This window comes from Cyanistes caeruleus, chromosome 10 (assembly GCF_971803275.1).
Source record: "Cyanistes caeruleus chromosome 10, bCyaCae1.hap1.1, whole genome shotgun sequence".
NCBI classification, from domain to species: domain Eukaryota; kingdom Metazoa; phylum Chordata; class Aves; order Passeriformes; family Paridae; genus Cyanistes; species Cyanistes caeruleus.
Genome location: NC_141710.1, coordinates 7,706,813 through 7,721,482, shown reverse-complemented (window position 1 = coordinate 7,721,482; position 14,670 = coordinate 7,706,813). Strand labels below are relative to the sequence as shown.

General features: G+C 40.3%; 1 long non-coding RNA gene across 1 annotated transcript; it reads left to right on the top strand.

The window, feature by feature from the left end:
- The first annotated feature begins 962 nt into the window (after nucleotides 1-962).
- Nucleotides 963-6,595, top strand: LOC111933565 (uncharacterized). The gene is made up of 3 exons (XR_002866792.2): nucleotides 963-1,241; nucleotides 3,328-3,481; nucleotides 6,328-6,595. It is a non-coding gene; the product is annotated as an uncharacterized LOC111933565 (long non-coding RNA).
- Nucleotides 6,596-14,670: the final 8,075 nt, after the last annotated feature.

Sequence of the window (14,670 nt, the reverse complement as noted above, 5' to 3'; positions counted from 1 at the left end):
TTTGGAAGGCAGGAGAAAATATCAGCATAGCTTCTGAGGAGATTCCAAATAAACACTTGTTCTGTTTTACTGGAATTAAGGCAAATAAAGACGAAATAATTTGAAGGTTCTGTCTTCTCTTTTTCAAAATAGTAATATCCTAATAATATTGTGTTCTCTTAGCTCTATCCTAATGAAAACTTTGCTCACCATCTTAATTATTTAATGAATTCTTGTTTACACATAATTAAAATAACTGAAGAACATATTTTGCTCATACTTTCTGTGACACCTAATCCCTTGGATTAGGGATGACCTGGGAGTTACAGCTTCTGTCTGCTCTTTTCACACAGCTTTTAGCAACCAATCCCTGCACCTTTCTATCCATGGGTGAAGGATTAGTCATGTGGAGAGGAACCTGTGCAAAGTAAGCAATGTGACACTAATATTCCCTGCTGAGATAATAACTCCACTTTCACAATAGGATGAGTGGAGAGGTAATTGAGATCTCAGAGGAATTAGTTACACACACATTGCAGGCAGTGACTCTGGCACTGGTAGCTTTTTGTTACCATAACAAGGTAGCTTCAGCATAACTTCCATGTGTTTCATTGGAGGACAAGCAGGGATTTATGAGCTTCTCAGTGCTACAACATAGTATGAACATATTGGCTGCCTGAGAATTCCACTGAGATCTGGCAGGTAAATTTAGGCATTTAGAAACAACTTGCCCAATGAAGTCTTCTGCCCCTAATCTACGTGCTTCCCATAGCCTGAGAAATTCTAGCATGAAAGTGTGGATTAATCGATATAAATTCTCAGATAAAAGCTGTCATTCACTTAACCAGCCCAGGAGCCTTCTGTGGTGGCTCTGTATGTATTACTGATATGAAATGTTGTCTGTGATGTGATAAAGGAGAGCAGAGGATTCTTCCATGGCTGTGTCACAACACAGATCTGCTGTCAGCTCCGTGCTGCTTCAGCCAAGCCAGCACAGTGGAGAGGAAGGATAAATGCAGATGTTTAACAGTAGAGAAGTGGTTTTAAGTTTTGACTGAATTTGGGGTTTGAGACAGTGGTTTTAAGTAGCTCTGACCTATCCATGCATTTTCTTTCATAATTGGAGATCCAGCTACTCTTTCAGCTTAATCCCTGTGAAATGCTGCAGTAAATTCAGGTCATCTTACTATGGTAATTCTGAGACTGGAAATGTTACTCTGTTCTGCTTTGGTAACTAGTGAAGAACCATCTTTAGTGAAGAGGTATTGCATTTTTACTCTCCATCATAAGTTCAGATCCTTCTCACTTTACGTGCTAGAGCTGTCACATGCCTGTGTGTCCCCTGAGGAGCTCCTTGCTCAGCACCACAGCCACCACTGTTCAGGATGCTAGCAGGACACCTGTGTTTTCACCATTTTAGTATCAACAGTACAAGCACCTGAAAAGATACAAGTATTTATTGCTTCCTTTGATTTATTTCTAAATGTCTGTTGTGAGGCAAGTGTGCTGCAAAGGTGCTTTGGAGCCTGAAGCTTCCAGCATTGACAGAGCTGCAGAGCCTGGCCAGGGCAGTGGGAAAGCGTGTCCCTGCTCCACATGGGGCTGCTGCCACACTGTCCCCTGCCACCCTGTCCCCTGCCACCCTGTCCCCTGCCACTTGCCTGTTGCCATGGAGAGCAGATTTGGTCCTGCACACTCATGGGTCCCGTGTGGCTCTTCCCTGCCAGGGTAATCTGCTGTCACTGTGGTCATCACAATAACTGAGCTTTTTCTTCTCTTTTTAATATACTCTTCTCTGTACCACATCTCGTTTTCAGCTGCCTGGATACACTCTTGGTGTCAGCAGCAGGATGTGATACTGCTCATTTAAACTGGGAGACAAAACCCTGATGTGATCTGCTCACAAAATTGCTCAGTACTCCTGTATATTCTGCAAGGTTACTTAGGGTACATACGGCTCTGTTTCACCTTTTGTCTTTAAAGTGATGTAGGATGAATATCTTTCAAATGGAAAGACAGGCAACTGGAAAAAAAGGGGGAAAAACAAGTAACAAGATCAAAGACGTAAATAGAACAAAATATGCACAAGAGATCTCATCTGAGATCAAAGATGTGAATGTAATTACCATGAATAAGACGTGCAGAGCCCACCAGAACAGAATGGTTTGTGTGCCTGGAGAATTCTGCAGAAATAAACCATTCTCTGGGAAATGGAGCGCTCCACAGAGTGACGAAAGGACATTTATTCTGCACTGGAGGGGGAATAGCAGCAAACCCACCATTACAGCAGGGCTGCTCATTGCTGCCTGACCCTGTGCAGGGCTGCAGACATCCAAGTGGCTCAAAAGAAATCTCTGAACCTTTTATGTTAAAAGATCCTGATCTGGGGCAAAGAAAAAAAAACCCAAACCCCAGCTCTTTAACCCTGGGAGGTGTGTTGTTCTTAGGCAGAGATTTTCAAGGGCAAATGTTGTGATTGTGTTACAAGTGCAGTTGGAAGAAAAACAATTGCTTCTGTTAAGCTTAACACATAGAGGAATTGTGCTGAGCATAAATAATTTCTTTTCACTAACCCTGTTTGGTCAGGGACTGTGATTGTTTTTTTTTTTTTATTTTTATGGCTGTTATGTACACGTGTCCACAGGTCCTAACAGAATATAGAAACACAATAAATAAATAAGAGAAGTATAGAAGAGAGGGTAAGAAAAGTTACAGTGACTGAGCTGAAATTGCAAACTGCTGGTTCTTCTTTATGAGCTGTATGCTGGTCACAGATAGAAGAATATTGTTTGATTTTTAGTGGAGTTACTAAATAAATGCTACTAAAAGTAGAAAAGGAAAAAGAAATCTTTCTTTTTCTTTTTCTGATAATGCAGATCTGGATGCTGACCACTCCTTCCTGTGTTTCCAGATAAGATGTGCCTTTGCCATAAGTATCTCAAACCTGATGAGAGCATGAAAACTCAGTTTTAGGAGCAAATTTTGGTTTACTTCCTCTCTCTTTCTGTTGGCATGAAACAGAAATTCAGACACAGGTCTACATATCAGGCTTACTTTCACTGGGTCAAAAAGGAATCCTGTATGCTGAGACTACTGTAAAGCTTGTTTTCACAGAAATATTACTAGGACTGTGTTTAGCATGGAGGTGATTTCAGCAGTAGCCTAGTCCATCTTTGTACAGAAATACCTCCTGTAGGGAACCTGAAAAGCATGTGCAGGTTCTAGCAATGAGAATTTCCACTCCATTCTTCTGACTGCTTTGTTTTTGGGAAGAGCCCATTGCTGTCCATAGGTTGTGTTGTCTGAGTTTGAGTCAAACAGTGGAAGTACAGCCACTGTCTGTGTCAGCTCTCACGTGGATCTGTGAGCTGTACAGCCTGGGATGGAGATCCTGCTTTTCCTCCTCACTGCAAAATCCCCATCAGCAGTCCTGGTGTGGCACTGAACGCCTTCAAAGGGTCATTTCTGCACAAGGCACATTTCCTGCTCCCATGACTAACAGGTGGGCTGATTCTGCTATAGATACATTTTGCAGGTACTGTAGAATTTTTGTGGTGTAACAATAAATTTAAAACTGTATCATTTTCATCAGGCAAAAAATTAGTATTTTTAGTAAAAAATGTGCAGCTTCTCCTGTTTTTTTTTTAGGAAGAATAGACCCCATTTGTCCTTCAGTCATATCCCCAAGTTCTTTATGAAATAGAGGGATACAGACTAGAGGTGTAGAGATAGAATTGAGAGAACATTCTGTACTTTTGAATGCAATGTTACTTCATAAAAAAAGATCTTTCCAGTCTTTAGGGTAAAATGATGTATGAGGTATTAATATTATTAGTTACTGACAGATTGGAGACTAAGTTTATTTTGTGATGTTCATGACTTTCTGCTCTCCTGCAGGCCTTTGCTTTGACTTCAGTTCTCTCAGGAATCTGTAAACTTACTCATAATATGAATTTCTATTTTTATCTTAATTTTTTTTCATTTTTTCTTTTTCTTTTTTTGGTTTTTTTTTTTTTTTTTTTGGCTTGGAGGTGTTTCTGGCATTCACATGCTTCCATAAGAACAAGGATGCCCATGGCATGGGAAGCCTGTGTTAGGTGAATCTGCTTGAGAAAGGGATTGGATAAAATGACCTCCACAGGTCCCTGCTGTGGCTCTCTATTTATAACTCCTCAGTCTCTTCATTTGGATACAGGTGATAGAGTAATAGAAACCCCTGTCCTGTTTATATTATTTTATATTTATTAGAATGTTATCCATTCTACAAAATGGGGTCCCCACAGAAAAGGTGCTCAAACTTTGTGCTTTAGTCTAGTATATTTACTTATTTTCTTTAAATAATACTAGGGAAATTGGTTCAGCTTAGAGCTTAAATGTCAAAGGCAGGCACACAAATAATTTTGCAGTCAAGAGAGGTGTTTTTATACTCAATACTTAAGTTTGAGTGCTTGGCTGCATAAAAGCCATCCTCCTGATTTTCACTAAAACAGTACAGGGAAAAGCACACAGTTTCTGCAGCAGAGAGATAGGTGCATGTGAATCTCTACCTTTTACAAAGCCTTTGAAATTCTGATGCTTAACTGTAAGCACTGATGCAGAGTTATCTCTCAAAACACAATTTACTGCTTAGCAATGAAGGAAACTGGATTTTGGACAAACAGCATCTTGCACAATGACCAAATAGTTATTTGGATCTTTTTTGCTCTGTTTTGGTTTTTGTTTGTTTTTTTGGTTTGGTTTTTTTTGGACTGAGCTGTCTAACCTATTTTCTGGACTAATACTGACTGAAGAGAAGCTCTCCTCCCCATCACCTCACCCTGCTATGCAAGTTTTCAGTCAGTTCAAATAATTTATTCTTACCTGAGAGCTGCTGTAGCTCATGGCAACTGTGGGCAGCCATCAGGGGATCACACGGCAGCTTAAAGGCAGCATGGCAAAAAAAGAGCCATAGATACGCTCTCAACTCTCCAAATATATATCCCTTTTTCATTTTTTTGGTATCATTGCAGCCAGGTTATATTAAATATATCTAAATTGTAAAATTAAGGTTACTGTGCCCCAAAGCAGAAAGAGCATGTTATGGGACACTCTGGGCTTGTCCCAGCCCTGAGAAGGGAGCCAGGATCACTCCCTCACCATTGTCAGGGCACATGAGCTCATCTTCACTTTTTCAAAAACACATTCTCTGTCTTTTCTTGCATCTAAAAAGTTCTACACATCCACAGCATTTAAATAAATGAGAGCTGGGTTTCAGTACAGGATCAGCACAGGTCAGGCCCTTGTTTTGTGGGTGGCAGTGCTGTCTCTGCAGCACGGCATCTCCTGTTTGAACTGGCAGTGTCAAAACATTTTGATCTGCCCTGTCCCTAAAGTTAAAACCTTCCTTGCAGCTCCAGCAATGAAAACAGTTTTACAGTGAGTGTTGAGATAATGCAAACCTTAGTTTAAATGGGAATCAGACCTGGAGTGTGTGTATCGAAGATTATTTGAGTTCCATTCAGCACTGTTTATGGGTTCTCAGGAGTTGCAGAGCCTGTTAAAAATGAAATAAAGCTCATGGAAAGGGGTTTATTTTTTCTACTCTGCCAAAAAAGAAATAAAGAGGAAAACATATTTGTGCCTGTTCAAAGGCTGCCCAAGGACAGCTTTCATTCTTTGTGACCCAGTTACATTAAATGCTTTCACAGGAGCTCCTCAGATACTTATTAAAAAAAAAAAAAAAAAAGAAAAAAGAAAACACAGATCAGTTCTTCTGATCTTCACTCTGAGGACACATCCAGGCTTGGAGCCATTGACAGATATCTTGCATCCCTTGTTACCTGAACAAAAATTAAACAAAGCAAGAGATGAGCAGCACTGGATGAGAAATTAACTCTGTCCATGGAACTATTAAATGCCATAGTTTAAGATCATTTTGTTTTTCAGGAAAAGTGCCATCAGTTGTAACTTTGGCCAGCCTAAGCTGACCTGTTGCTCTTGCCCTCTTTCTCTGGTATTTTTTTCCCCTCTTTTTGGCACAATGTGAGTCCTTTGAGTATTTTGTCTGGTATCACCAGACCTCCCCAGTCCAGCTGAAAGTTTTCACTGGCTTTTGACAGAAGGTAGGAAATTCTGCATTGGATATAGAGTGACAATGGTGCTTGTCAGACAGGAGCCCAATTCCTTCTGAAACTGATGGGCTTCAGTGTGCCCTGTGGCTTGAATCCTGACAAGGTGTATACAGGAGCTGATCCCTCCACAGATATTGTTGATAAATGAAGTGTTACAGACTTTGTTGCATCCTACCTAAACCCCAAATTCGTCTGTGCTCTGAGGGACAAAAACCAAAGCTCTTTCTGCTACTTCTAGGTATTGCATCTGACTAATGGTGTTTGGTGCTATTTGAGGAACATGAAGCTGGAGGCATTTCTTGGGAGTTGTGGTATATCCCTTTCTACGTGCCAGGGCTTGCAGAAGTGCAAGAGAGTACACAGAGCTCCAGAGAGCACCAGCAGCAGTAGTGCATGTTACAGTGACAGAAAAAGCCTTCTGTGGCAACTTGAACTTCTTTTGGATATCTTCTTGTCAGCGACTGAAGTAGTTGCAAATATTTTCTTTTTGGTGGTGTTGCTTTCTAATGAAGGAAAAGATACAAACTAATAAAATCTGCTGTAGTTGCTTGCTGTGATTTGAAGAAGTTAAGATATTTGCTATCCACTATACTAATTCCCCTGACACTGTGCCCTATTAGATTTGCCAAAATTAAAAAGATTTTGAAAAATTCAATGTTTTCTTGATACACTGAATTCTTGTGTTTTCCCATCACATGAATGTTGAGTCATTGATATTTTATGTGTCATACAGAATGGTTGAGATATCAGAGAAAACGAATGATTTGCATAAGCATCCCAGAGGCATTTTTGGCTTCCTGGCATGCAGAAGCTTTAGCCTGTTGTCTTCACACAGAGTCTGCTGTAATGCTGCATGCCAGAGATGATAATTCACTTTGTGAAACATGATCAGAAGAACCTTTATGGAGGTGTGACAGATGCAGCTGTAGCCATCACCTGAAGCACTTTTCCATAACCTTAAAAATGTGTCTCCTGATTTTCTCTCTTGATGACTTTTTTAGGTATTGTTGAGTTGCAGTTGTCGTGGGCAATGAAATTCCTAAGAGAGCAAGGAAATAAAAAGGTTAAAGTGCCCTCAGCCACAGTTTCAGAACTTAATTGGACACTAGCTACTCGACTGTGAGCATTCCCCCAAAGAATGGTGGAGTTCTTGCAGGCTTCAAACAATGGAGATGCGTGGGCTGATGCCATCTGCAGCCTAGGGCTGGTGGAACAAAAAGATGTTTGAAGAAGGGGGAAATTCTCAGAGATATGGGAATGATCTGAAAGTAATCAATCATCAGGGTGACATAAATCACAACACACAAGAGCCCACAGCCAGGAGATGTCAAATACCGCCCGCAGCGCATCAGTCTCTCTGGCATCATCACTTTTGTGTGTTGTGCCACTGCTCTTTTGTGGGCCATCAATTTTGTGGGGCGATGAAACCCAAGAATGCCGGGCTGGCCCTCGCTGGCTAATGCAGCTTTATGATTGCGCACCCTAACGTGCACTTGGGGCGCATTCATCCCGTGACCCGAGCGAACAATCGATTGTGAGCCGGGTGCCAAACCCGCCAGATGTTGCTTGATCTCATAATTACGTTAGTTCTGTTGCTCCAGTGCAGCAGCATCAAAACAATACCAGCCAATCTGGGGCACAAAGAGAGGCTGCAGCTCTCATGTGGTCATCTGGTCCACGCTTGACATTTTTGCCTAAAGCTCTCAGATGTTAAACTTAATTTCTCTTCCTTGATTATAAGCAAAATGATCTGCGCACAATATTAGAAAAACATTTATCAGCTGGAAAACAGCAAAAGGCATGGCATAAACTCATATAAATGTTAATGAAAGGCAGACAAAATTGAGCAATAGTATTGTATTCTTTAGGCTTTTATACACTTTTACTTAAGAGATTCTGGGAGAGGAGGTCAGAACAGGATCGAAGGATAAGCACAAAAAATATTGTTTTGAAATTTACACTAACTCTTCTTATTGTTTAAAACACTGGTCTGGAAGTTCTGTTAAATGGAACAAGCATAATCCTCTAACTTGTTCTGATATTTATCATCAGATCAATATAAAGCATAAATCTCTTTATTCCAATAGAAGGGCTCCATCTTTCCTCTGTTGTCTGTAAAAAAATCTCATTAAGTTTTGTCTGCCTAGCTCCTTCCAAGAAACTGTACAAAGTGGTAAAACAAAGATTCTGGTGGTTGTCTAAAGAGGTCTATTCCTCTGAGTTAGGGTGATGCTATCTGGATGGTCTGCAGGGCAGTCTGAGCACAAGGCTCCAGGTCCCAGGACAAAAATACTTGAATGCAGAGGATTCAAATTATCCTTCATTTTGTCACATAGACCTTTAATTTGCTAACATAGAGCTGAAATACAGCAAGGGTGTTTTCATGCCGTTTTTGTCAGCCCTCAGCCCCCCAGCTCACCAGTGGGCACATTGCCCCTTTCCTCCAGCCTACAGAGCTGCAAGACCTGTGCTTGGGCTGCTCAGCACTGGGGCTGTACCTGGCAGCAGTAGGGCTCTGCACAGCCCGCTGCTATTTTCTGCTTTTTCAAATCAATGTGGGGAGTTCTCATCAGCAGCAACTGTTAAATTACAGCATTTTCCTTCCCTCTCAGTTGTGAGCTACAACACATAGCTCAGACTAGGCACAAGGAAAATTGTAGCACAGGACAGGAACTATCAGCTAGAAAGATTTTCTAAACAATACAAGTTGGCCTCAGCGTGCCCTACTAATATTCTCCATCTTGCAGTATTTTCATTTCAACTAAGAATATAAAGTCATACCACATATAAGAGACTTTTTATTTCCTGAACTACTACAGTTTTTTAGCATAGATCTGTGGGCAAACATTACATCCTAAAGTTTCAAATAATTTCCACCTTTGCATTTCATATCTGATCTTTAATAAATGTTATTTTACACAGCGCAATTAGACCTCAGGATGTAAAACTCAGAGTAATCCAGAACCTTTTTACAGAGCTGGGTATTTTCAGGGTGCACTGACATTGAGATTCTGATCTAACTAATGGCACAAATCTGAAGCAATTTCCTAGAAATCAGTACAATTACATCAGCACAATCCCCATAAAACTAGGATGAGAGTCAGACCTTTATTTCTTTTCCAGCCTGCTCCAGAGATACAGTATTTTCCATTTAGTCAACTGAAGAGAACTGTAAAGGTATAGAAAGAAATGATAGAACTAAATTTTAGTATTTAACATATGGCAAACTTGGTTATTATTTTACCATAAGCTTATGCAGGAAAAAGAGCGTGCTACAGTAAAATGGAAAAAATTCACCTCAGGTGCTGTATCATGAAATCCAAGGAAGTGACATCAAAGATTCAACCTGGCCCATTTACTTTTAAACTGTTTTGTTTAAGTATCAGATTTTATGTCTGGAGTTTTTCTCTGCTCTGTGAATTTTATTCCTTTTTGTGAGCATAAAACTGAATAAGGATCAAGAAGAATTTATTTTGTCGCCTCGGTACCAACATAAGACTCTCATGTTGGCCCCTGAAATTCTTTTGACAGTTTTGGGTGTCTGGTATGGAGCAGCTGCACAGTGGGGTCAGCGTGCACAGCAAATGTGGTGCAGGGTGGTTTTAGCCAGACAGGAGAGAGTTGTTTGCTCATGGGGAGCCCTGGCTCTCTTACTGCCAGAGCAGCCTTTTTGTTCCAAGGACAATCGTCTGCACTACCTGGTCACATTGAGACAGGTGTAATTTTGTGTGGGATAACGTTGTCTCCTGTCACTGCTCTGTCTGGAAGGGAGAGGTGGGAGTGCCAGTGCTGTCTGGGCAGGCAGAGGTGCCGTGGTGTCTCCTCACAGCCCGTGAAACCACAGCCTGCTGCCAGCTCTGCTGCCTTCCTGGGCTGACAAGTGTTGCCTTTGATTCATTTCACTGCTTCAGAAGAGTGACAGAAGATGCTTGGGAAACTACAGGAAAACTTCCAAACTCTTGTGGGAGAAGGGACTAAGGGGACACAAAAAGCCTTGTTTTGGTAAATGGGAACCAATGGGGAAGCACACCAGGGACAGGTGATGTGGGGACAGTGGAGAGGTGGCTCTGGGCTGACCTGTTGCCTGCAGGCAGCAAAGTGCCCTGGAAGTCCTTGGGACATGGAGGTCTCCTTTGGGACTCTCTGCCATGGGCCAGCCCTCACCCCTGTCCTGCTGCTCTCCAGAGCATTTACCTGGACTTCCAGAGCTGGAGAAGTTCAGAGGAGTGTGGAAAGTTTGGTACAAGTAAGATGTGTATCTCTCATGCTAAATTTTGTTCCCAGTCCAAAACTGAAAACATTTTCTGGGAAGAAGTTAACTGGAACTGATGAAGTTTCTTTTCATGGATTATTTAAGCAGTACAAGATGTTGTTAATGCTGAGATTCTTCCATGTTATTTGGGAAAGTATGTCTGATTATGTAAATTAAAAGTTGCTGCTTAAAAATATTTTGCTTGAGAGATTGCAAAGGCAACACAGTAAATGAATTAAGATCAGAGAGTCTTGTTCAAGTGAGAAGATTGCATAAGCAACCGCATGTGTTATTGAAAAATACATACTGTTTACAACGTATTCTTGCAAGATCCTTAAATATTTCACTTTGAGGTTTGCTTGATATAAAATATTGCATTTGTTCAAGCTGTCTCACAGGCTGGGACCTAAGCTGATTTGCAGCTACATGCAGATTAAAACCACTCTGCTGTCCCACTGCAATTTTGGATTTAATTTGGTTAGTTTCCGTCTTTTTAAGAGAAACAAGAGAGTTTTCAAACCAACAGGCATTGACTGCTTACCTAATTAAAAATGTATCCATCTGCTGGTGGCTGACTTGTTATTCAAAGCATACAGATCTAAGTAGGTTGATTTATTTATGAAGACCTTATGACACTGAGAGATATGCACTCAAAAACATGCAAAAATAAATGTGGTTGCAGATGGGTAGACACACACAGATCTTTATGGGGTTCTAAATAACAGATAGAGAGAATTTGGAAAATGTGCTTTAAAGGGAAGATCCTTTTATGTTGCTTTCACGTGTTTAACATTTAGAGCTCAAATAACAGAGCAGCCAGAGAACATGTGAGATAACTCTAGTCTAAATATCCTATAGTGCCTTTTAAGTTGCGACAATTTTTTTCTGAAAGCTTAGTGTGAGTGATAGACTCTGAAGCAGATGCATTTTAAGCAATGTTTTATTTAGAGAACACTTTAAAGGGAATTTTAATTAAAGGAGAAAAAAATCATTAGCACTCACATACACCATGCATTAGAATCAGAGTAAATACTGTCTTCTTATATTTGATTTCATTGGTATATTGGTAAATGTCTCCCAAATCAAATTTCTATGCTCAAGCTTTGGAAACTTCAAGTTCCAATGGATTCATTCTCAATGCTATAAATATTTTTGCAATCCCCAGGTAAAATTTATTCATCAGTTTATGAGCTCTAGGAACTTCCAAGTGTGATGAAGCCATTGGGTGTTCCCACGTGGATGAGGAGCTGCTGGCATCATGCCTCACGACATTCCTGGTGCAATTCCACTGCTGTGGGTCTTCTGACATGGATACAAAGGGAGTGGTGCCCCAGACTGCTCAGAGCTCTCTCCACGAGGCTCTGTGTGTAGGTGGTCTGCATCCTACCTCAAACCTGAGAAGTTTGAGGAGAAGGGGGAATGGAGGCTCCTGTGTCTGGGACAACTCCAGCTTTATGGAGCTTTATGGGCTCTGGTTCTGTTTCCAGCACAGTTTCTAGCAGATCCTTTTTGGTTTTTCCATCCATCCACATGCTTGGCAGCATGTTTATTCAGGTTTTGGACATTTGCATGCCTGTTTTTGTTTATTAGTAAAAAAAAAAATTATCAAAAATTGACTGAAAATATTTCTTTACAGACCACCTTATCACGCTGGTGTTCTCTTAAACTGAAACTGTCCTGCCCTACATGATGAAGTTGCTTTCAGAAGAAATATATTTCTTACCAAAATATGCACTGACAATTGTGATCAGCTTCACAAAAAGATAATTCTCTAATACCAAGGTCAGTTCAAACTGATTCTCCAGTTTCAGATTTCCTTTGAATTGCTTTTTATTTCTATGTCAAGGCAAACATGTGGGTTTTCTAGAGCCAACAAAATACAGAATACAAGGTTTGTATGTAAGGAGTATTGTATCTTCCTAAGGAGGATATTAGACCGAGCTGCCTTTTGGTAGGAAGCCATCCTGGTGTTTCTTTGGAAAACTCTAGAGATGTTTGAATAATCCTTACACTAACAGATGTCACCACTGGGAATCTGTTTTACTTTTACAGCTCATTGTTTGAGTACCTTGCTGGCATTTTTTGATATTTTGGAATGGGGTGTGGATGTGTGTGAAACTCAAACAAATCTATATTTTCTTTTACTTGATTTCTCCCAAAGATATATTTTGATGAAAGTTTCAGCTAGTAACCAAGGGAAGAAAACCCATAAATCTTGCTATGGGTGTTCCTTTAGTGTAGGAGGGAGAGGGCAAAAAACTGACCAAGAATCCTTTCCTTTTGTTTCCAACACACTGCAAATGAGTGTTTGCTGCTTTCCTGATCCCTGGAAATGGGGGACAAGGGATCACAATGGGTCAAGGCAAATAGTTAGTCACACTCTCTCTTAGAATTGAACCCATTGTTCAGGCAAGGCAAGCAAGTTTTCCACTACTAATTTTGGTCTGCACTGGAAACTGTGGTCAGTGTGGTTGTGTGAATAAGGATTAGTAATGGTGAGTGAGCATGGGAGGTAGCTGAAGGGGTGGCATTTTTGTGCCTGTAAAAGCTGTAGTGGTTGCACATTTCTCCCCAAAGTTAATATTTTTGCTCTTTACCTCAGAACACTGCAAGATGGCTTCTTTGGGAAAAAAAATATCACTGGAAATGTCAACTGCATACATGTTAAGAAAATCATACAATTGACTGTCTCAGTAAAACAACACCAATGACTAATTTCTAATGGAAATCTGGCATTAAGGTAAAATTCAGGGAGATATGTCTCTTCTCTTTATTGTTGTTACTTATCTGTGTACAAGGAAATATGCACAGGGTTTGAGTCTGACTTCCATTAAGGAAAACTCAGAGGGAAATGGGACACACACAGAGTGTTTGCAGCTGGAGAAAAATTGTTCATGGTACCTTTGGTGTAGGAAATAGGAGGAACTAATTTACATGTCAGAAAATTAAAAATTCTTAAAATGACGTTCATGCCTGTGAAACGTAATGCAGGTATAAGACCTGTGAACTTCTTTTGTTCTAATCCAACAGTGATGTTCAGCTTCTTGAGAGTGGATTTGAGGTCTGGTTGTGCTAAAAGCTGTACAAGAATATCTCAGTACATGACAAGACCCAGCAGATGGGTATAAATAAAAACAGAACAAGGAAATATTCTGGCAGCAGTGCCCAGTACAACAAACTGCCTTATTCTCTGAACTCTTCCAATATCAGTGACAGCACTGAGGAAAATAATGGCTGACACTCTTCTAATATAAAAGCAAGGGATGGTTTTCGGTTTTTTTTTTCCATTGTCCATTGTCTTTCATCTCTGTGCCTACTATTTTGCTTACATAATCCAGAATTCGCAGTATTCTGCCACATCAGTGTAAATACTGAACTATGTACATATACTCACTTCTTCCAGTTAGTGGTTCCCTAAAATAGGACAAGTAGTTTCTTAGTTAATAAACAATCATTCTTTTGTATCTACAGGTAATCTGAAATCAGGACAGAGAAACACAGGCAAAGTTTCAGATCCTGAGTAAGCTCACCATCTCTTAAAGGCTGGCCAACCTCTAGGCCACAAGTTCCACACTTCCTTATGGATGTTACCACGAGGAAACCACACATCTCCAAATTCTTGGTAACCATGGCACAAGAGGCACTAGAAGCCTACAGATCTCTCTGACTTTATTTAGCATCAGTGTTGTAACGTGAGCAATCACCTACATCCAGCTTCAAAACTGTTGCTGCAGCGGCTGTTTTGGGAGATCTGTGCAGAACTTGGAGCAGAGCCCTTCTGCCAGAGGTAAACTCACAAAATTAATCTTTCTCCTGTCCTGTATCAGTCATGCCTGCATGCATAGAAAAAAAGTACAAATACTTTCCACTTTTTGTAATAAAAAGCAATGCTTTTTTATTTAATTGTAAATAAAGACAGAGTCTGTTCTACTATTAAACATAGTACACATTGAATAAGAAGGAGGGGGTGGTATTTCTTCTTATTTTACACAGTTTTCTCCTATATGGTTGCCAATATTTTGTTCATAATAATGGGTGGACCATCTCAGATAGGATTTAATCTGAGTTAATTAGGATTTACACTCTATTAGAAGTGCCAGAAAGCTTCAGTGCTCTGTAGGGAACCTGTCTCTGGTGCAGTTTGAGTGGTAGCATCATTGCATAAATAATCTCTGAAAAGATCTCTGTCTCTGAACTCACAGAATAAAAATTAATTCGAGCTCTGACACTTTAGACAGTTTTACAAAAAAGACAATCCAAAGATTTTTTGCACAAAAATTATCTTTGTTTATACTGAACTTTTACTGCTACAATTAAAGTAATGCTTTC